Consider the following 24,747-nt stretch of genomic DNA (forward strand, 5'->3'; position numbering starts at 1 on the left):
TACCACTGTTAGGGAGGAGGTACAGGAGCTTGAAGACCCACACTCAGCAGATTTCTGACTGGTCCTTGAACTCACCGCAATTCATCTTTTCTATTGTTTGGTTTTATAACTTATAGTTTGCATTGTACTGCTGTCACAAAACAACAAATTCCATGACATTATGTCAGTGATAATAAACCTGATTCTGATCCTTCAAAATGTTTTGCCATGCCACATTGCTACAATCTTGTTAAACACAAGAGTTAATTAACATCTCACAGATCAAACATAACACAGGATTAGTAAGTCTATAAGAAGACTAGTCAGGTTTTCTGGTATCCACGTTAACCATTTCCATTCTATATCATTCACCCAATAGTATTAAACAACAGAATTTACTTGAGGTGGTTAGTTTTCTCCTAAATGGAGCTGATGCAGCCTGTTCTTCATTTACCTACTGAGCTTTCATGGTAGCTTAAGTCGATCATTCATTTGTGATTATTGGGTTTGGAAATCCCTACAAGTTTCAAACTGTTTCTCATCCACAGCTGTTTCAAGAAATACTGGAGGGAAGCAGAAACAACAACCATGAATTAGTGCCTCTAACCAGCTGGTCAGATTACGAGACTTTAATAAATTGTTTACTAACACTCTTTATCAATGCAGAGTGAAATGCATTTTATCGGCAAGCCCTGTCATCCTTTATCATAATGAGCAATGAAATGGTGTCAGGAAAAATTATAATATAGTGTCAGGATTGACAGTGAAAAGACAAACTGCAGCAAGATAATAATTCAAACTACTGGTGAAGATTAGTTTGTCTCCCTGGATTAAGTGTCAGGGGTTTTGAAGTTTTCACTAGAATAACAGCCACCATTACCAAATGCTATTACCCAATTTTGGCTGTTCAAAGCCCCATTTGCAGCTTTCAGGGACGCTTCTTTAATGTAATGGAGTTATCCAACAGCTGCTTTTGTTTTGTGTTTAGCTTTACAAACTCCCTCATGCATAATTAGTACAATGAGTGTTAGGCAGATATTTGAATAATGAATTCACGTGCAGCCTCCAGTTTGTCTTGATATGATTCATAGAAACGTCTGATCGTCTTTTGCATACCTGGGAACTAGAAAAGTATTTTCCCATTAAAACTTATCTAAATTTGTCACCTCCTTGACTTGGCTGAGCATTATTTATTCCATTTTAAACACTATGATGGAAACTCCTGTTTCTCTTCTTCCCTTGTTTTGATTTCACTATGGTATATATTTAAGGTCTCTCTCACTTTTACATAAGTGCTACAAACTGCAGAATTCCTTACCTTCCACGCCCAGCGATATTTCAGCACAAAACTACTTCTTTCTCTTTCAAACGTGGTCCTGCTACTGTTGGAGCCTGTGATCTACATTTTGGTGGTATGTTTTCGGGCGGATTGAGCGACCTGGCACTTTGCTGCCTCCGCAAGGCTTCAAGTGAAGTGGGCAGCCTGGAACTGGGGCACAAGCCCATGATCGACCCTATTTCTCGCCAATTAAAGCACCAAGGAAGATTGAAATCTTCGAGGTGAGTGCAGAAGGTGACCGGGTGTGCAGCACTGTCTTGCTCACTGTGGATGGAGGAAGGTGTCTGTGTGTGAAAGCCTCTCTCTCTCTCTCTCTTGCCCTCTGCTCCTGAAGGAAGGTTCCTGCTTTCAAATGGTTTCTCCCCCTCGGTATGGTGGAAGGTGATGCCAGGCATCTGGCCCTTGGGCAAGGATTAATCAAAGCGGTTTGAGGATTGGGCTCTTTAGTAAATGAAGTGTTCTGGTTTCCAGTCTCCCCTTTTTATTGTTCTGATTCCGGGCAATTTTGGTTGAGGTGGCCTGCAGGCAGTGAACTGAGCTGAACTGGATATGCCTGGATGCTTTCTATTTTGTGTTTTATTTTCCATATTTTTCACTTGTTTTGTTGACATTTGCATGATTTGGGGTTTTTTTCGCATGGTGGATGGGGGGGGGGGGGGGTGGTTGATATTTTTCTTTGAATGGGTCCCGTGGTTTTCTCTGTTTCATGGCTGTTTGTGGGGGAGACGAATCGCAGGGAAGTATACTACATACATACTTTGACAATAAATGTACTTTGAACCTTTGGCAGTCCTCTGAAAATGGATCTAGCTTCCATCAGGTCACCGGTGTTTAAGAGCAAAATTAATTTCAGGATCTAGATAACTCTTGTGGCTTTCTAGAGTTTGATTTAGGAGTTCAATGTGACCTATTTTAGCTTCCCAGTCAAGTGAGCTTGGTTTATGTAAATATGCAAAATATGCACCTGTGATTGGCAAAAGAATAAACCAGGGAAGGTAATGCACCCGTGGCTGACAAGGGAAATCAGGGACAGTATCAAGCCCAAAAAAGAAACATATAAATTAGCCAGAAAAAGCAGCACACCTGGGAGAAATTCAGAGACCAGCAGAGGAGGATAAAGGACTTAATTAGGAAAGGGAAAAAAAGATTATGAGAGAAAGCTGGCAGGGAACATAAAAACTGACTGTAAAAGCTTTTATAGATATGTGAAAAGAAAAAGATTGGTCAAGACAAATGTAGAAAGAAAGACAAGCAGGAGGAACAGAGACCAAATGGTGGAAACACCAAGAGAGCAGGTGGCAAAAAGGCAGCCTATAAAGCAGCCCAGATCCTCTTCCAGAAGGATAGGAAGCGACTGACTCGACAGATAATGGGTGCCCCAGGGCCCGGCCAGTGTGATTTAACAACGGAAGAGGTGTTTAATCGCTTCAGGGAAAAGCTGGGAGTCGCTAATGATAAGGCAAACCTGAGAGGAATGGAGGACCACATGGACGAATTCAATTCCATGGAATTGATGACGGTGATTGATCGCGAAGAAGTAAAGATGGCATTAGATGGAATTAAGAAAGACACAGCGGCAGGACCGGATGGGTTAAAGAAAGAAGACCTGGAGAGATTGGTGGGAGAAAGTGAGGAGCTCCTTCCGAGGCTTTTTTCGCTGTGGCTGAAGGCTGGAACCATTCTGGAATGTTTAAAAAGGAGTCGAACGGTGCTGATTCCTAAAATGGAGGATGTGAATGAGCTTAGGAACCTGGATAACTGGAGGCCGATTACGATAGGTCCATTGCTGCTGCGGCTGTTTACCAAGATTATGGCGAAGAGGCTTAGCAGAGCAGTGGTGATAAGTAAGAGGCAAAAGGGATTCTTGGAGAAGACACCAGGTTGCAATGAGAACATCACAATCCTCCGAAACATCATAACAGGGTCTAAGAGGCAAAAGAAAGATCTGGCGGTGGTGTTCGTGGATCTAGCTAAAGCATTCGATTCGGTCAGACACAAGCTGATCCAGAAGTCACTGCAAAGAGTGGGGGTGCCACTGAGGTTCCGTAGGCTCGTCGAGGACTTGTACACCGGCATGACTACGGTGGTGGAAGTCGGAGAGAGCAAGACGGACAGAATCTCAGTGTTGAAAGGGGTCAAGCAGGGAGACCCAATGTCGCCTGTCCTCTTCAATATTGCATTGGACCCGTTAATTAGCACGTTGGAAGGAAGAGGGAGGGGAGTGGAGGTCGAAGCGGAGGTCCCTTACAGTCAGAAACAGGTGAATTGATCATGGGGAACAAGGACATGGCAGACCAGTTGAATAACTACTTTGGTTCTGTCTTCCCTAAGGAGGACATAAATAATCTTTCAGAAATAGTAGGGGACCAAGGGTCTAGTGAGATGGAGGAACTGAGGGAAATACATGTTAGTAGGGAAGTGGTGTTAGCTAAATTGAAGGGATTAAAGGCAGATAACTCCCCAGGGCCAGATGGTCTGCATCCCAGAGTGCTTAAGGAAGTAGCCTAAGAAATAGTGGATGCATTAGTGATAATTTTTCAAAACTCCTTAGATTCTGGATTAGTTCCTGAGGATTGGAGGGTGGCTAATGTAACCCCACTTTTTAAAAAAGGAGGGAGAGAAAAACCGGGGAATTATAGATCAGTGAGTCTGACATCGGAGGTGGGGAAAATGTTAGAGTCGGTTATCAAAGATGTGATAACAGCACATTTGGAAAGAGGTGAAATCATCGGACAAAGTCAGCATGGATTTGTGAAAGGAAAATCATGTCTGACGAATCTTATAGAATTTTTTGAAGATGTAACTAGTAGAGTGGATAGGGGAGAGCCAGTGGATGTGGTATATTTAGATTTTCAAAAGGCTTTTGACAAGGTCCCACACAGGAGGTTAGTGTGCAAACTTAAAGCACACGGTATTGGGGGTGTGGTATTGATGTGGATAGAGAATTAGTTGGTAGACAGGAAGCAAAGAGTGGGAGTAAACGGGACCTTTTCAGAATGGCAGGCAGTGACTAGTGGGGTACCACAAGGTTCAGTGCTGGGACCCCAGTTGTTTACAATATATATTAATGACTTAGATGAGGGAATTAAATGCAGCATCTCCAAGTTTGCGGATGACACGAAGCTGGGCGGCAGTGTTAGCTGTGAGGAGGATGCTAAGAGGATGCAGGGTGACTTGGATAGGTTAGGTGAGTGGGCAAATTCATGGCAGATGTAATTTAATGTGGATACATGTGAGGTTATCCACTTTGGTTGCAAGAACAGGAAAATAGATTATTATCTGAACGGTGACCGATTAGGAAAAGGGGAGGTGCAATGAGACCTGGGTGTCATTGTACACCAGTCATTGAAGGTGGGCATGCAGGTACAGTAGGCGGTGAAAAAGGCAAATGGTATGTTGGCATTCATAGCAAAAGGATTTGAGTACAGGAGCAGGGAGGTTCTACTGCAGTTGTACAAGGCCTTGGTGAGACCGCACCTAGAGTATTGTGTGCAGTTTTGGCCCCCTAATCTGAGGAAAGACATTCTTGCCATAGAGGGAGTACAGAGAAGGTACACCAGATTGATTCCTGGGATGGCAGGACTTTCATATGAAGAAAGACTGGATCAACTAGGCTTATTCTCACTGGAATTTAGAAGATTGAGGGGGGATCTTATTGAAACGTATAAAATTCTAAAGGGATTGGACAGGCTAGATGCAGGAAGATTGTTTCCGATGTTGGGGAAGTCCAGAACAAGGGGTCACAGTTTAAAGATAAAGGGGAAGCCTTTTAGGACCGAGATGAGGAAAAACTTCTTCACACAGAGTGGTGAATCTGTGGAATTCTCTGCCACAGGAAACAGTTAAGGCCAGTTCATTGGCTATATTTAAGAGATAGTTAGATATGGCCCTAGTGGCTAAAGGGATCGGGGGTATGGAGAGAAAGCAGGTACAGGGTTCTGAGTTGGATGATCAGCCATGATCATACTGAATGGTGGTGCAGGCTTGAAGGGCCAAATGGCCTACTCCTGCACCTATTTTCTATGTTTCTATGGTTCATTCATTGTGGATCTAAATTGTCATTTATATGCCTAAAAACAGAATCCATATTATACATATATTCAATGTAGGCTTATTCTATTCTAACACCAGACAGTTATAACTTGAATTGTATGGAGATAACATGGAAATTCCCAGTGGCCAAACATTTTAATTCTGATTCCCATTCCGAGGTGTCAGTCCATGGGCTGCTCTTGTGCTAAGATGAAGCTACCCTCATGGATGGGGAGCAAAACCTTATATCCCATCTGGGTAGCCTCTACCCTGACGGCTTGAATATCAATTTCTCCTTCCAGTAAAAAGAAATTGTCCCTCACCCTTCCTCGTCTCCTATTCCCCACTCTACCTCTTCTCACCTGACTAGCACTTCCCCCTGGGTCCCCTCCTTCTTCCCTTTCTCCTATGGTCCACTCTCTGCTCCTATCAGATGCCTTTTTCTCCAGCCCTTTACCGTTCCTGCTCTCCTGGCTTCACCTATCACATTCTAACTAGTCTCCTTCCCCTCTTCCCCCCCCCCTTTTATACTCCGGTGTTTTTCCCCCTCCCTTTTCAGTCCTGAAGAAGGGTCTTGATCCAAAGCATCATCTGTTCATTCAATTCCATAGATGCTGTCTGATCTCCTCCAGCATTTTGTGTTGCTTCAGCGATGACATTGTTTATTTTTACAAACTCCAATTTGCACCGGGTCATGCTCCCTCATAATTATTAAGTGCATGTTCTTATGCATGCAGCTATATGATATGTCCTTCCAAAATTGGCATTGTTTGAATTCCTACATACATTATTGCTGCACTGAATGTCAAAATGCATCCTAATGTACAAGGTTACATGCAAGATGATGGTAAACAGATTCTGAATAAATGTTAAGATCCAGCCAATGTAATCAAGTTCATTGAAAGCCCATGAGCCTAATCATTCATTCTCCTTATCCATGGTTAAGGGAATCCTACGAATTGCAGCTACGTTGTTTTACAGAAATTCGGAGGATAGTATTCAATTGTTACTCCCGTCTTAGGAATCTCCTGGTTTGATTGGGTCAGGAGCAGGATGATAGTGTTATTTATATTGCATTGGTGTAATCAAAACAGCAAATTTCTGGGACAGAGGAAGCAATTCAAAAATATCCTCCAAGTTTCTTTTAAAAAAAGTCTCCAACTACTCTGAATCCCTTACTAGAATCTGAAAACAGCACAGAACACCTTAGGTCTCCGTAACAGAAGTACATGTTGCTGTCCTGCTGAATATTGTGAGCTTGCTATATTGGTGCTGGAACATGTGGCGACATTTGTGGGTCGACCCCATCACTTCCTAAGATTGTGTTAGTTGTTAACGCAAGTGAGGTTTTGCTGTACATGTGACTAATAAATTAATCTAATCTGATCTACATGAAGGCCACATACCAACAGCAAGACCAACCAACAACACCCCAAGTGACCTATCCAGCAGCCCGTGTCAGCAAACACCACTGACCCATCTGTGGCAGGTCTGTGAAGCTGATCCTGGATCTGTCAGCCAACTGAGATCCATAAAAGGATGCAGGTTATTCTCCACCTTAAAGAATTGTCAAAAAGGAGAAGAAAACTCCATCACACTGTGGTAACTGATCAATGGCTCAGAACTCTCAAGGGTAATCAAACCAAACCGTGGGACAGGACGTACTGTATGGGAAAGGAGCACAGCCAAGAAGATTTTAAATCATTTAGCTATCAATCACCAATAATGAACTCCAAACAGCTTCATACAAAACAGCAGCTGATTGGTGCATCAGCCTGAGACATCTTCCTCAATGTTGATGCAATTATTAATTCAAGTCTTTTGTTACCAACTTCACTTGTGATTTCTTTCTTGTGTTTTCAAACTTTTCTTATGACCCCATCTCTAATAATTTTTATCCTTAAGCTTTGATTCTTTGATCATTCATAATTGTGACTAATGAGACAGCCAAAAATATGCTTAACCTCACCTTCATGGGAAAAGCTTTGGGACTCAAGTCAAAAACTTCATTGTAAAATAGCTCAAGTGAACTCTAAATAACCAAATATTCTTCTGGGATTTGAAATTTGCCTCTGGCTTTGTGCACTGAATGCTTGCACTCGAATTTGACATTCATAAAGTGCAACAGTGAGAGGGGAGCTCAGCTGTCACCTCACATCTCCCAACTGTTGGTGACTAGAGAGGCCAGGGGTGGGCCAAAAGGCTCATGGGAACTGGCAATTTAATGAACGACAACCTGGTGCTGCTGTCACATTCAAAGTGAGACTGTGGGCTTATTAAGTCGACTATGTCACAAGAAGTCCCCTTCTCTACTCTTGCACAAGGTCCTGAGTTATACCGCTCTTGAGCAAGTATCAGAAAGAAACAGAAATGGTTGTCAGTGACAAGAATTCATACTTTACAGTACAAACCTCTGGCCTCTAGCCTGGTTTTAATTATGCCTCTCAGACTGATGATTCCCTCTTTGTCTGCATTTACAAAGGGCCGCTAACTGGATTATTACCAGTGGTTCCCAAGTGCCAGATAAGGATTTTTAATAATGCCCCAAAAAAATGCAATATTCCTTTACTGACCGTTGTGAGATTGCAGTGATCTCAATGCTCCTTCCTTCCCTCTTAAAGATCCTTTCTACCCCCTCTTTGTAATGAGCTGAACGTTATATGCATTCGCAACATCCCAAAAGTCAAGGCATGGCTTCCAGTTACCGACTGTAACTAGGAGTCATGAGAAGGAAACGTCCCATTCCCCTGACTACCGCCCCCTTGTGGCTGAGAGGTTTGCTTTTAAACAAGACGACACTGGCATTCACAAGAGAAAGTGAAAATTCGCCATTGAACCAAGAGAAGTTCCACACTGCCACTCCCTCAATGGACTGATCTATCAGCATTTTAGACTTCTTCCCCTCTCCTGCCTCAGCTGTCTGATACAAGTTTTAATATTGCAAGGTTATAATTTTGAACTGCATTCCAAATAATACAATTTCAGTGGTTACAATGGGGTACGTATTACTTCAATAAAATTTTGGGTGTCAATGCAATTCAAGTGATACACATTCGCAAATGGACACATTTTGGCTGGGAAGAATCTTGACACTTACCCAGCCCAATGATAAGTGTATATAGACAGCTCCTAGATGTAAGTATTTCTCAATGCTTCTTAAGATAAAACTCAGATATAGAGTGTCTATCTTATTACTGTGTTGTCAATGCTATAGTTTCTGTGGACATCCAAAAAACACAGGAGTCCTTCCTCGTCTCACTCTCTCTCTCCATTCTGTGACAATTTTCACATCTTATATTATCAAATAGCCCTGGTTTCCTCAGAAAATTATGGAAAAATAATAATATTTCAAAGAGGAATATGATTGGATTATATTCTGCAAATGCGCACACAAACTATCTTATGGTACAGCTGCTAAAACGCTGGACTTACAGCTACCCAGACCTGTTAACATAGGTAGTTGGCCATTCTTGCTGCAGGCATTGTTGTATACCAAATATTTAATATACAATGTTTAATTAATTGGTGCTTTGTGATTTGACTAATGTAGCAAAAATGTATTTCCACAGATTGTGCCGATCCCAATACTCTTCTGTCAATAACCTCTGATTAAAACAATTATAAATTTATAATAATCTTGCATTACCTCCTGAGGGTAAATGCCTCCTCTTTTAACTAACATTAAGGCAGACTCTCCTCTCCTTGTACTTGTACATAAAGAATTTCCTGACAGCAACTTCAAATAAAACTGGGCAAGATGACTGAATACCCGTAACGGAATTTACATGATTATTCTTGGAGGCTTGTTCTCAGATGCTTCATGTTAAAGGGCTATAACATGAAATTAAAAAGAAAACTCATTCTTCCTTTTGACTTTGCAGGGCTAATTTCCAGCCTATTCAAAAGGTCAACAAATTGAAAGTCTGTTTACAAGGGATGCATTAAATAATTTACCATGTCATCTCTCTCCCCTATATTTCTATATCACCAAGGAACCAGGGCCCTAGAGACTTACAGCACAGAAACAGGCACCTCTGACTTAATAAACCCACACTGCCCATTTACATCCATGTGACCAATTAACCTATTAACCCTTAACCTTGGTCTGGAGACCGAGAACACGACAAGAGGTGGCGGTATGATATCTGGAAAGCCATCTTATGAGCAAAGTGGAAATTCTGGACCAAACTTGGATCAACAGAGATTGCAAAAATGTGCAATGACTGCTTTAAGAGTAATCATTTTTCACACTGTAGCAGAAGTAGAAAGAAATTAAACAAGTAAATGCAGTGCTTGAAAATGAACTTGAAGAGTTTTATATAGATGTGCTTTGTGAAAACAAAGTAAGAATGACTGGACTATTCCATTGCAATTGAACCAAAATAATATTCTGTTTAAACTTGATACTGGAGCACAAGTAAATGTTCTTGCAGAATCTGAATTTAATGCATTAAAGCCCAGACCAAAGTTACATAAGACAAATATAAAAGTGACTGGGTATTCAGGTGCAGACATTCCAGTTAAAGGAACATGTGTGGCAAAGGTATCACACAAAAATATCACACACACTTTCATTTGTGGTGGTGCCAAGGAATGTACAGTCCAGACTGGGTTTATCTGCATGTGAAAGACTGAATTTGGTGAAAAGGACTTTGTCCTGGACAGTGACACAGAGTCAGAATACAGTGACTTGATGAAAGAGTATGAGAACTTGTTGAAAGGGTTTGGTTGTCTTCCAGGAGAGCGCACAATTAAAATTGACAACCAGTGCCACCCGTTTTACATCCATGCAGAAAAGTGCCTTTTTCATTATGTCATCAACTGAAAACAGAGCTTTGTTGTGTTCTTTATATTCATGTGTACCATGGGTTACTAATAAAGAACCATATTCTGTAAGAAATAGGACTATTATGTAACAAAAACAACCACCACGTTTTACAATGCCATGTTCTCGATCTTTCTATCATTCCTGTGCATGCTCAGAACTCTCTCCAATCACGTTCTTACACGTCATATCACCACATCTTCCTTTCCTTAAAAAGAAAAACAATTCGCAACATAGCAAACATTAGCAACCACATAATTTAACATGTTTCTATCAGTCTCTCTGGGAGTTTCCAAACTTGAGTTGATCTTCTAAGTGATTCACACAGTTCTTGTGTTTCATCGTTATTTCCATGTTTTGTCTGGTCTGCATCAGTTAACTGAAACTCTGAAGTTGGCTTTTTATTGAGGTCTTTGCGATTTATCTTTGTTATCAGTTACAAAAAGATCAACGCCTATCTCCTGATAAGGTCTCTGAGGACTAGGATGTGGATGCAGAGGCTCCTTAGTGTTGCTCAGTTGGTATTTAAGGCATATCTGACAAGGGCCGAAACATCACTTCTCTTACAATTTTCAATACCTAGGTGACCTTCATGAATTTTCCCAAGAATTTATTTTCGGGGACATTTAGGAATCACAATATTCCATCCACAACAGACAGTTCTGATCTGTGGTTCCAATATTCTTGTACTTCTCAGGTACAGTCATGCCTATTATCTGGCCATCCATCCATCACCACTTGTATTACCTGACTGAGAATTTTGTCCTTCTCTGTCTCAACACGCAGCAGTTCCAACTTTTTGGGAGTCTCTATGATAGAGTCTCTACAGTCTCTATGATCGTATCAACAAATGCCTGAACATCAACAGCATCCCTGTGACTGTCTTTTGTTGCTGGATCCATAGCTCTGGAAAGTGTGTCAGCCATGTACATGCATTTTCCAGGTGTATTTGACACATTCAATGCATATCTTTGCAATTTGATCATCATTCGCTGAATTTGCAAAGGACAGTCATTTAAAGGTTTGTGAAACAATGCAATCAGAGGCTTACGATCAGTTTCAACATCAATAGATTGCCCTGACACAAACTGGTGAAATCTCTCACAAGCAATCATAATGCTGAGCAATTTTCTTTCAATTTGGGCTACCTTGATTCTTGATCAGATAATGAATGAGATGCATATGCCACTGGTCACCATTCCTGATCATGTTTCTAAGCCTGCTAATTCCTGATCATGCCCCTAAGCCTGCTTGAGATTTTGATGGGTTTCTCAGCATCATAGAATTTCAACACATGTTCCTTAGTGAGCACTTTCTTGAGATTTTACCATGCCTTCTCCTGTTCATGATTCCAGTTCCATTCATTTTTCTTTTCTGTTAGCTGCTTCAACGGAGCAAGCTGTTCCGAAAGATTGGGTATGAATTTTACCATGTAGTTGACCATTCCCATGAACCTTTGAACATCCTTTTTACATTGCGGTCTTGGCATGTTCTCAATAGCAGAAACCTTCAATGGATCCGGACAAGTAGCAAACTGTAACAAACTTCTATGGATACATAGTGGAGAGTGTATTGACTGGTGCATCATCACCTGGTATGGAAACACCAATGCTTTTGTACAAAAAATCCTAAAAATGGTTCCTGAAACTGGTGTTGCAAGTCCTGAGGCTCTTCTACCTTCTTCCTGATGGCAGCAGTGAGGAGAAAGCTTGCATTGGGCTGTGGGGATCCCAGATGTTGCTTTCCGACAACTGCATTTCATATAGATGTGTTCAATGCTTGGGATGGCTTTGCCCGTGAGGGACTGGGCTGAATCCACTACTTTTGGTAGGATTTTCCATGCAAGGGCACACCTCACACCTTGTTCTGTTCACCATCTTGTGCACAATGGTTCTAGTTAAATAATTATTAGGTTTTTAATTGTGCTACATGCCTCCTCTTCTGTCTTAATAATTTCCTCCAAAGTTACAAGACATCTGACTTCCTTCAATTCAGGCTTTTTGATTAACCCTGAAACCAATCATTTAATGGTACACCTTCAACTATTTGAATCCTAAGCTTTGCAATTACCTACCTAAACCTTTCCACATTTTCCTCATTTTTGAAATAGTTATTTTAAATACATATCATCCATTTTAACATATCCTTGTATGATTTATACGACATCCTTATATCATGTCAGATTTTGCTGCTATTTGCACTTTGAGACAATTTTTCCACATTAATGTAACTTGTTACTGCAGTAGAGAAGAAAAATTGAGATGAATAAAGGAACTGCAAGGTAAGATAGATGTGTTGAAAGTAAAATGGGACAAGACAGCTTGAGAAATCAGAGTATAACAGGGCAGGAAAGGCAATCATAACCAAACCAAGAAAATGCAGATTGTGTATTAATACACGGCTAATGATTACACACCATAGAAAACCTTAAGGTATTAGCAAATAAATGAAAACATCACAAAGATTAAACTACAGAGCATTTGAAGGAACATAAGTTAACCAGCCAGTTGGCATCATTTTCTAAAATCTAGGTCATGCTTGACCAACCCAGTAGAGTTCTTTAACAAAGTAATGGCAAGGATAGGGGAGACAAAAAGAGCAATGTCAAGGGAACACATGATTCACTCTACATCATGTTCCATATAACTTCAATTACATTGTCATACCTTCATTCACGCTGGGTTAGTATTCTGGTATTTCCTGAATCACCATCACCACAGTGGCACAGCATAAACCACAAAAACGATGCTGAAAGCTCTCAGCAACATTTTGGGAAATGAGTTCCCTCAAATGCTCCATTCTCTTGTCTTCTCACTCTGCACTTATAAAGTATCTGTGATTTGTTTCTAGCGGTGCCTTCAGTTGCCTGGATTTTGTGCTCTGAAATTCCTGAACTCCTTCTACTCATTTCTCACCTGCTTCTTCATGTCATCCTCTCTGGTTTAGCTAATTTCACCCATTTTAATAATGTCCAATTTCCTTTGTGTTGATTTGTCCACATGAACAGTGCTGCTCAGCTACTGATTGTTTCTTGCTGCAAGCTTACTTATTGTCTTGTACAATACATCAATTACTTAAGAAACCAATCCATTAGCAATGTGGGATTATGTTATGTTGCTCTGAAGTCATAGACTAGATGATATTGATAGATAGCCAGGCATTCTGTAGTGAACATTACGCACCTACTGCATCTCCTTTGTCTACCCTGCTTGTAATTTCCTCAAAATATTGCACTAGTTTAGTCTGGCAGGATTTTCCTTTCAGGAAACCATGCTAGCTTTGGCCTATCCTGTCATGTGCTTCCAAGTACTCCGTGACCTAACAATCAATTCCAACAAATTCCCAACCATCGAAGTCCAGCTAATAGGTCTATAGTTTCCTTTCCGCTGTCTCCCACCCCTCTTAAATAGTGCAGTAACATTTGCACATTTTCCACTCATCCGGTACAATGTCAGGATCTATCGATTCTTGAAAGATCATTGATAATGCCTTCACAATCTCTCCAGCTACTTCCTTCAGAACTTGAGGATGTATTACATCAGGTCCAGGAGACTTATCCACCCTCAGGCATTAAGCTTCCTGAGCATCTTTTCAGTCATAATTTTCACTGCAGATATTTCACTTCTCTGACACTCTTGAATGGCTGGTATACTGCAGATGTCTTCCACTGTGAAGACTGATGCAAGATACACATTCTCTTCCTCTGCCATCTCTGCATCTCGCATTACAACAACTCCAGCATCATTTTCTATTGGTCTTATATCTACCCTCAACTCCCTTTTACACTTTATATACTTAAAAAAGCTTTTAATATCTTCTTTGATATTAGTCAACAGTTTCCTTTCATAATTCATCTTTTCCTCCCTAATGACCTTAGATTCCTTCTGCAAGTTTTTAAAAGCTTCCCAATCCTCTATCTTCCCACTAGCTCTGGCTTCCTTGTATGCCCTCTCTTTTGCTTTTACTTTGGCTCTGACTTCACTTGTCAACCATGGTAGTGTCATTGCTCCATTCAAAAATTTCTTCTCATTTGGAATATATCTGTCTTGCACTTCCCTCATTTTTCGCAGGAACTCCAGCCATGCTGCTCTGCTGTCCTTCCTGCAAATGTCCCTTTCCAGTCAACTTGGCCAGTTTCCCTTTCACGCCATTGTAATTTCCTTTATTCCACTGAAATATCAACACATTGGAATTTAGTTTCCCCTTTTCAAATTTCAAAATTAACTCGATCATACTGTGAACTATATTCCCTAAGGGCTCCTTAACCTTAAGCTCTCTTATCACCTCCAGTTCATTGCAGAACACCCAATCCAGCACAGCCGATCCCCTAGTGGACTTAACAAGCTGTTCTAAAAAGCCATCCCTTAGACATTCTACAAATTCTCTCTCTTGAGGTCCAGTACTGGCCTGCTTTTCCCAATCCACTTTCATGTTAAAATCCCCAACGATTATCATGACATGCCTTTCTGACACGCCTTTTCTATCTCCTGCTGTAATTTGTAATCCACATCCCGGCTGCTGCTTGGAGGCCTGTGTACAACTGCCATCAGGGTCCTTTTACCCTTGCCATTTCTTAACTCAACCCACAGAGATTCTACACCTTCTGATCCTATCTCATCCCTTCCTAATGATTTAATATTATTTCTTATACACAGGGCCACACCACCCCCTCTGCCTAATAACCTGTCTTTCAGATACACCGTACATCCTTGGATATTCAGCTCCCAATGGCAACCATCCTTCAGCCAAGTTTCAGAGATGGCCACATCATACTTGCCAATTTGTAGCTGAATTTCAAAATCATCCATTTTATTTCTTATGCCACATGCATTCAAATATAACACTTACAGTCCAGTACTTGTTGCTTTCTGTTTTAACTGCACGATGCCTCTATTGCCCTGAAAATCATCCCACTGGCTGTGATATAACCATCTGACCATATAACAATTACAGCACTGAAACAGGCCATCTCAGCCCTTCTAGTCCATACCGAACGCTTACTCTCACCTAGTCCCACCAACCTGCACTCAGCCCATAACCCTCCATTCCTTTTCTGTCCATATACCTATCCAATTTTACTTTAAATGATAATACTGAACCTGCCTCTACCACTTCTACTGGAAGCTCACTCTACACAGCTACCACTCTCTGAGTAAAGAAGTTCCCCCTTGCGTTACCCCTAAACTTTTGCCCCCTAACTCTCAACTCATGTCCTCTTGTTTAGATCTCCCCTACTCTCAATGGAAAAAGCCTATCCACATCAACTCTATCTATCCCCCACATAATTTTAAATACCTCTATCAAGTCCCCCCTCAACCTTCTACGCTCCAAAGAATAAAGACCTAACTTGTTCAACCTTTCTCTGTAACTTAGATGCTGAGACCCAGGTAACATTCTAGTAAATCTTCTCTGTACTCTCTCTATTTTGTTGACATCTTTCCTATAATTCGGTGACCAGAACTGTACACAATACTCCAAATTTGGCCTCACCAATGCCTTGTACAATCTTAACATTACATCCCAACTCCTATACTCAATACTCTGATTTATAAAGGCCAGCATACCAAAAGCTTTCTTCACCGCCCTATCCACATGAGGTTCCACCTTCAGGGAACTATGCACCATTATTCCTAGATCACTCTGTTCTACTGCAATCTTCAATGCCCTACCATTTATCATGTACGTCCTATTTTGATTACTCCTACCAAAATGCATCACCTCACACTTATCAGCATTAAGCTCCATCTGCCATCGCTCAGCCCACTCTTCTAACTGGCCTAAATCTCTCTGCAAACTTTGGAAACCTACTTCATTATCCACACCACCACCTATCTTAGTATCATCTGCATAATTACTAATCCAATTTACCACCCCATCATCCAGATCTTTAATGAATATGACAAACAACATCGGACCGAGTACAGATCCCTGAGGCACACCACTAGTCACCAGGCTCCAACCTGACAAACAGCTATCCACCACTACTCTCTGGCATCTCCCATCCAGCCACTGTTGAATCCATTTTACTACTTCAATACCTAACCATTGAACCTTCCTAACTGACCTTCTGTGATTAAGCCTCATCTCTCGCCTGTCCTTTCTATCATCTGTTATCTTTTATTCATTTCTGTTTTCCGTTTCCTCAGCCCTATCACTCCAGTTCCCACCCCCCTGCCAAATCAGCTTAAACCCTCCCTAACTGCTCTGTTAAACTGGCCTGCTAAGATTTTGGACCCCTTTGGGTTCAGGTGTAACCCATCTATTTTTTTTACAGGTCGTATCTCCCCCAGAAGAGACCCCAATGATCGAGAAACCCAAAGCCCTGCCCTCTACAACAGTCTCTCAGCCACGCATTAATATGCCTGATCATGCTATTCTTGCACTCGTTAGTACGAAGCACAGGCAGCAATCCTGAGATTACTACCCTGGAGGTCCTGCTTTTCAGCATCCTACCCAACTCCCTGAATTCTCTCTTCAGGACCTCCTCCCTTTTCTACTGATGTCATTGATACCAAAGAGTACCAAGACTTCTGGCTGTTCACCCTCTCCCTTCAGAACAGTCTGCACCCGATCCGAGACATCCCGTACCCTGGCACCTGGGAGGCAACACACCATGCAGGTATCTCTATCAGGCTGACCCAACCTCCCGTCTGTTCCCCGCACTATGGAATCCCCTATGACTACCGCTTTCCTCATCTTCTTCTCCCCCTTCTGCACCATGGAACCAGGCTCAGTGCCAGAGACCCGATTGCCGTGGTCGTCCTCTGTCAGGTCATCCCCCTCAACTGCATCCAAAACGACATGACGATTACTGCGGGGGATGGCCACGGGGATGCTCTCTACCATCTGAGCTCTTCCCTTCCCTGACAGTCACCCACTTATCTAACTCTTGCAGCCTCAGGGTAACTAACTCCCTGTAGCTCCTACCTATCTCCTGCTCACTTTCCCTAATAAGCTGTAATTCATCAAGCCACAGCTCCAGATCCCTAACACGCTCTCTCAGGAGCTGCATCTCAGTGCACCTGGTGCAGATGTGGCCATCTGGGAGACCGGAAGATTCCCAGGATTCCCACATCTGACACCCAGAGCAAAGTACTAACCCTACATTCCTCAGAAACTGCAAGGGAAAACCCACCTACCTCGCCGAAACCTGAATGAGCCAAAGCCCCACCACTCTGACTCAGTCCACTCCTTTGATGACCGCTCTGCTAGGCAGTGTCTTCCTTTTATGCCTGAACCTCCCCTGTTCCCCAACTGACGATTGGTGCGCCAGTTATAGCCAAGTTCCCACAAAGCTTTCCCCTTTTAAACTTCGCTCCCAGATCTGTGCGCTGCTTCCTCTCTCGAAGCTCTCCAACTCACGATTGGTGCACCGGAACGGTTGAGTGAACATGGCCTTTTCTCCTTGGAGCAATGGAAGATGAGAAGTGACCCGATAGAGGAGTATAAGGTGATGAGAGGCATTGATCATGTGGATAGACAGAGGCTTTTTCTCAGGACTGAAATAGCTAACACAAAGGGGCATAGTTTTTAAGGTGCTTGGAAGTAGGTACAGAGGGGATGTCAAGGATAAGCTTTCCCACACAGAGTGGTGGGTGCATGGAATACACTACCAGCCATGGTGGTGGAGGCAGATATGACAGGGTCTTTTAAGAGATTCTTAGATAAGTATATGGAGCTTAGCAAAATAGAGGGCTATGCAGTAGGGAAGTTTTAGGCAGTTTCTAGAGCAGGTTACATGGTCGGCACAATATTGTGGGCCAAAGGGGCTGTAATGTGCTGTAGATTTCTGTGTTCTATGTTTACATGTTATGAAACCACTGTTCCTTTGTGCTAGCAGAGAGCTGGAGTTCCTTTTACATCTCTCCAAGCTGCCATTCTGCGACGACACCATGCACTAGTCTGGAGTGACAGCTATCCAAAAGGTGTCAAGGAAATCCACAGGTTTGCCCCTGGATTCCTTCATCTTGTGGAGTCAAAGATTCATACCATGTCCGAGCTCACTGCCAAAAGGTCTTGCAAATTTTGTAGGTGTACAGTGGAAAGCACTCCACTAGTAAGGGGGCTCCAATGCAGAGTCACAAGAAAATGCAGTGGGTTAGAGGTTTAGCCAGCTCTATCATGGGCATACCTCTCCCCACTATTGAGGACATCTTCAAGATGTGGTGCCTCAAAGAGGGGTTATCCATCATTGGGGACTCTCACCATCTGGGGCATGACTTCTTGCCATTACTGCCATCAGGAATGAGGTACAGAAGCCTGAAGGCTACACACAAAAGTTCAGGAACAGCTTCTTCCCCTCTGTTATTAGATTCTGAATGGTCCATGAAAACTATCTCATTTTTCTTTATTTTACACTACTGATTTATTTTGCAATTTGTAGTAATTTTATGTCCTTACACTGCACCACTGCTGTAAGACAACAAATTTCATGACATATAAGACTGTGATAATAAAGTTGATTCTGATTTGGAGAAGGCAATAGATGTAACAGAATTGGAGCTGGGTCATTTAGGGGTAATGCGACAATCTCTTTTCAAGAAACATACCTTCTGCTTTGTGATTAGAAAATAAAAGCGAATGGAAAATAAGATATACATCAGGCATAATGAACAGGAATGGACAAACTGGAGTGAAAAGGTCTGGATGTTGGGGCCGGACAGAAGGCACGAGCTGGTCCAGTTTGCCGTTCTTACGGGTTTACTCATCTCTGCGCTGAGCTGATGCTGTGGACTGAGCAGTGACGCCTGACTTCATGAACTCACTCTCGTGAACTTCAGTTCTGAATGCTGTTTGCTTACTTTTCTTGTTTTATATTCTTTGCACATTGGGTGTATAATTGTCTTTTAAAAATGGATTCTATTGGGTTTCTTTGTTTCGTGGCTGCCTGTAAGGGGACAAATCTCAAGGTTACATGAAGTGTACGTACTTAGATAATAAATGTACTTTGAACTTGTGTGCACCTAATCCAAGGGGTTTAATAATCCAGTTTAGCCCCATTCCCGCCCCCCAGTTTACTAGATTAACTAATGTTAGGTGGAAGCAACTTTGGGTTCTGTAGTTTAACATTTCAAGATGAAATGGTTGATTGGGTTACAATGTGGAGAATGACAATCAACAAAGACTCCATTGTAAATATTGAACTTCTGCATATTTGGAGCCTAATTACAGATGGTGTAATGTTTCATCGTCAAGTCCATCAGCTCACAGAAGAACAGTCAGCTGGTGTGATAGCAGCCAGCGATTGTAAAACAATAGCTCAGCACGCATCGATAGGTTTAGTGGAAAAGAATAAATGAGAACATTGAAAAAAAATCCATTCCACCCAGGGAACTGCTCTGTACACAGAAAATGACAATGTGACAAACAAGATGAAATGAATGAACAAAAAAGCAAGTTTTGTGGGATTTCGGATTGTCAATCATAACACCTCACATTGGGGAGCCATTACTTCGGAGGAGAATTCACCACAACATCCTGGTTACAAGATGACATTTCATTGTGAGTTATGTTAGGAAAAGGGTGTATGTGTGAGAGAGAGAGATTGATGGCTGTGGTTGAAAATTACTAAAGGCTTTTTAAAGAATATCTTTCTCATAGTTTGGAGACCGTGCTTAATTTTTCATGAGTGAAAGTTTTACTGCAATTACAATTGTAGTCTGAAACTCAGAGAGGAGTTATGGGTGGGTGGGGAGAAAGGGAAATAAAGATAAGTTAGCCACACGGACAACAAAACTATTCCCACAACCAAAGCTGGGTGATTGATCTATCTGAAAAAAATTGTTTGCACATTGATCAGTGAATTCATCTGTCAAGTGATATTTATCAAAGTATGCTTCACCAAAATTGAACACAAGGCACTGTATATGTAAACGTGTTCCATCACATTCAGAAGCTTTTCAGGTTCTGAGAGCACTGTCCCACAGTACCTGGTGAAATCCAGGCTGCTTGATGAGCTGTCTGGGTCATTTCTTGGACGATACCATTCATCTGTTTGCAGTAGCAACAGCTAGTATGTCTGTGCACTCCCCTCCAAATACCTCAGTGAGAGGAAGGAAAAATCAGCCTGCTCTATTCAACAAAGCTCACTAGAAAACCTTATGCCCAGAAGGCACCTGGTCAGGCTAGGCTGGGACCCTCCCAGCTTCCATTTTCATCTAACCTGGTTGGTTTCACACACAAAGAATACCCACTGAGACAATCTGCTAAGGACAACTCTTCCCAATCCTTTAATGGCATATGATCCGAGTAGGAGTCAACATCTTTAGAACTGGTTGGTCTACAGTATTAAGTAACGGAAGGAGGTTGAGACGATGCCACCTTGCCTGAAATGGAGCTGGAAGTTTTGGCAATTATTTCTCTGTGTGTGGACAGACCAATGGCTCAAGGAATGAAGTCACAAGGGTCACAACCTAAAATATCTACTGTCCACTGTACACAGCATCGTGTATGTTGGCTTGAGGAATACTGAACATTCCATTTTCATACTGTACAGCCACTACGATGCCACTCATTGCCAACAGAATGAAGTGGCTTAGCGTAGGCTAAGTCATTGAGTTGTGCATTCATAGACAAAGTGAAAAAGGGAAGGCTTGACTAGAACTGTTTTCCCACAGACCACACATTAAATGACTTGCCTCATTTCCCTTTCCACTGAGAGAGTAAAATGGCACAAGTTGGTGTAAGAACAGTGATGGCTGTTTCAGTGAAGTGATGGAAATCAGCACGGGACAGCTGCTGAGCTAATTAGTCTGAGCTAATGGAAGAGACTAATGTGCACAGCCCTCAAAAACTCTTTTGTGGATCACAATGTATGATTAACCCATTCTCATTCCTTCCAAGGGATGCACAGAACTAAATGTGTGCTCCTAACTCTTCACAATTGTGAGATTACAAGCCAGAACTGTGCTGTTTATTGAGCTATTGCTTCAGCAAGATGGCCAGTACTAGCTCCTCCTCATTAGACAATGTAACTCCGGCCCTCTTAAAGAGTTGGGCATTGTGGATCCAAGAGGAGCTGAAGAATCTCCTGGAACCTTCTGGACAGAAAATAATTGGTCCAGGGAGAACAGTTTTATGCAGATCTGTCCTCTTCCTAATGCACTGCAGATTTTTTTTTATTTCAGATTTCCAGTATCAGCAGTATATTGATTTTCATTTATTATTGAATTACTTCTCTTCCAAGAATGTCAATCTCGGATGAGTTCTCCTCTGCTCTCAGGCAGGACTTCTGCCAGTCACTTTTTGCCTCTTTCTTCCAGTTCCCCTGAAAGGTCTCACTTCGTTTTGAGCCACAGCTCCTCCTCTACCATAGTTCACTGACCGCGCCTCAGTCATTCACCTGCACTTCTGTTCTCACTCCTCCCCTTCCAGACAGACAGAACAAGAACAGATCTCTCCTGCTCCTCACTTTCCAACCCACTGGCCTCCATGTTCAGCAGCTCACTCTTCCCAATCGTTGTCAGCCCCAGCAAGATTCCATACACATATTCATCTCCACTTTAAGCAGTTTCAAGTGATTGCTCCCTTTGCTGCCCGTTGATCTGTTCTTCCACCTCTACCAAGCTCTCCATCTTGCAGCACTTTCCTACGCAATCCTTTCACATTCCCAGCATCCAAGGGCCCAAACAGTATCAGAAGCAGCAATTTGCTTACACTTCCTCCTATCTAGAGCACTGCATTCAGTGTTCGTTGGTCTCCTGTACAAAGACAAACTCAAATGCAAATCTGTGTTCAGTCTGAAGGAGTGACTCTGAGCCTGCCATTTTAATTCAACATCCACAACCAATATGATATTTTCCTTTGCGGTCTCTTGCATTGTTACAACAAAATCCAATGCCTCTGTCCTTTGACAGAACTCCCTTGGTCCATACTATTCATCACTAACTCTTATTAAACCTTCCAAACTGAATCACTTTGTGCTTATCAGGATCAAATTGCATCTGCCATTGCTCTATCCAACCTATCTAAGAATGTCATAGAATATAGAACAATATGGCACTTTTTGATTTACAGTCAGTTGTATACTGTCAGTAAGCAACAATTCTTTATATAAAGCTCACTATCAAATGCTGTGCAGCCTCTTTAATATCACTTAAATGCCACTCTAGATAGTTCAATTCCTTTCAAAAATGGTATCTTGAGCAAAATAAGGGCCAAAAGGAAATTGTGGTCTATGACCTCTTCATAGTCATTTCAGTGACTCTTCAACATCTAAAATATCTGAAGAAATCAGCCTCAATATTTCTCAATGATTCATCCCACTGCACCATTAAATATCCCAATTAAATTGTTGCCTCCCAGTTTGATCTGTACAGGAGTAGTGGGCAAAATCAGATCAGTTCTGTACTAAGAGGGGTGAAAACTAGTGGGTTATTATTTATTTTCATTTGAGATTACCGACTATTTCAAGTGTCAGCTTCAGCAAGAATGGTCAATACCTGTAATGGATCTCAGTCCAAGTCAATTCAGTAGGAAGGATCAGCAGGCACATGTCTATCTCCGTTTTTTATCATCATGTTGTACATTGAGTGTAAGTGTAATAGCAGCCTGAAAAAAAAAAGTATTTCTTGTTCACTGTTTACTTATTTCATATGCTCTGTCTTGGCAAGGTGCCTTCAGTTGCTTGATTAGCAAGAGAGACAGAGACTCAGAGACAGAGACCGGGAGACAGAAGGACAGGGAGAGATACACAGAGAGAAAGGGAGACAGAGAAACAAAGAGAACCAGAACCAAACTTGTTATCACTGACCTGTATGTCATGAAATTTATAGGAAGAAGTACAGTTGACGTTTCAGGTTGAGCCCCTTTGTCAGGTCCTGACGAAGGGTCTCGACCCGAAACGTTGACTGTACTTCTTCCTATAGATGCTGCCTGGTCTGCTGCACTCCACCAGTGTTTTGTGTGTGTTGCTTGAATTTCCAACACCTGCAGATTTCCTCGTGTCATGAAACTTGTTGTTTTGTGGCAACGGTAGAATACAAAGACATGAAATCACTATAAATTAAAAAAGGAAATAGTGCAAAAGAAAGGAATAACAAGGTAGTGGTCATGGGTTCAAGGGCCATTTAGAAGCCTGATGGCAGAGGGAAAGAAGTTATTTCTCAATCATTGAGTATGGATCTTTAGGCTCCTGTACATCATCCCCAATGGTACTAATGACTCAGATGCTGCCTTCATGAGGGACCACGTCTTGAAGATGTCTTTGATGGTAGAGAGGGTAAAACTTGCGATGGAGCTGGCATCTTGTGACCAAGAGAGAGAGCGTATAGGTGGAGAAAATGAGACAAAGAAAGAATGAGAAAGCAAGAGAAAGAATGAGGGGGAGAAAAGAGGCGGAGACAAGGAAAGAGATGTTGGGTAGGCATAAGAAGAATTGGGCAGTATGTGAATGAGCCAAGTGCTTCTGTGCTGTACATACTGTGCCATTGGCCCTCGCTGTCTATGTCCCAAACAATACAAGGAAAAGAGTAGAAACGGCTTGTATCAGACCTTGTTCTGAGCATTCCTGCAACTGCAATCAGGAAAACTCAGCAAAACCAAGGACTTGCCCACAGGATCTTGTGTGACTGGCCGTATCTCAAATTTCAAGCCTTGTAGACCAAAATTAGGCAGCAAAGGGGAAGGTCAGCAAAACATCCTCTAAAAGGATGGGATAAATAAATTGATATATAATGCAGGAGGAGAGTGAATTTGCTTATCGATAATTGAATCATTGCAAAATAGCTTTATTTATTGAAAGAAGCATTGCATTAGCAGCATGTTACTCCCAGTGGGCAGCTATACAGGTTAAAGATTTGATTTAAACAATCTATAGATAGATTATGTGAGTGCAGTGTGGCTGAGCTTTGTACTTGGCTTATAGCCAAAATGAAATGAAAATGACAGATGACTAATCTCAATATTCAAGTCACTTGGAGATGAAGAGGATAGATAACCATTGCTGTTCTGCTTGCAGAAGGAAAAAACACAAGAACACCGCTTATTATTTCAATCCTTTCTAGAGCACTTTTGTGTACAATGAGGTTTAAAAAACACCTATTTGACATTTTCCACATCCTGCTTATGACATCCCAGAGTGGTTTAAAGCCAATGAAATACTTTTTAAAATGGCCTCTCTGCTGTAATGCAGGGGACCAACTGTAAATTTGTACACAGATAGTTCGGACACACAACAATGTTCTAATAGACATTTTTTTTTCCCGTTATATTGTTGGATGGATTGGCAGGATACTTGGGGAATCTAGATAGTATCTTAAGATTTGTCTTCATCCTTAATGGTTCAAAGGTTCACTTAATATCAGAGAATGAATACAGTATTCAACCTGAAATCTATACTCTTCACAGACATCCACGAAACAAGAGATGCCGAAGAATGAATGATAGAAATATTGAAGCCCCGCTTCCCTTTGCACAAGCAGTAGAAAAAGCATCGAGCCCCATCTCCCTCATCCCCACCAGCAGAAGCACCAACACCCACCCACCTCCTGCACCCCACCATGTAAAGCAACAGCAGAAGCCCCCTCAGGATGCCAGTTTAACATCTTATCCATGAAAATAGCATTTCCACCAG

General features: G+C 41.9%; 1 protein-coding gene across 4 annotated transcripts in view; it reads right to left on the reverse strand.

The window, feature by feature from the left end:
* LOC132382030 (uncharacterized) overlaps nt 1–24,747 on the reverse strand; it is a 73,856-nt gene that overhangs the window by 22,733 nt on the left and 26,376 nt on the right. Inside the window, exon 1 of one of the 4 annotated variants that reach the window (XR_009508182.1) lies at nt 1,298–1,749. The exons of 2 other annotated variants lie outside the window; for them this stretch is intronic. The gene's annotated coding sequence lies outside the window, so the exon portion shown is untranslated. Of the gene's footprint in view, nt 1–1,297; nt 1,750–9,763; nt 10,384–24,747 lie in introns of those variants that run through there. One more of the 4 variants, XM_059951848.1, reaches the window with a different exon arrangement.

This window comes from Hypanus sabinus, chromosome 27 (assembly GCF_030144855.1).
Source record: "Hypanus sabinus isolate sHypSab1 chromosome 27, sHypSab1.hap1, whole genome shotgun sequence".
Classification (NCBI taxonomy): domain Eukaryota; kingdom Metazoa; phylum Chordata; class Chondrichthyes; order Myliobatiformes; family Dasyatidae; genus Hypanus; species Hypanus sabinus.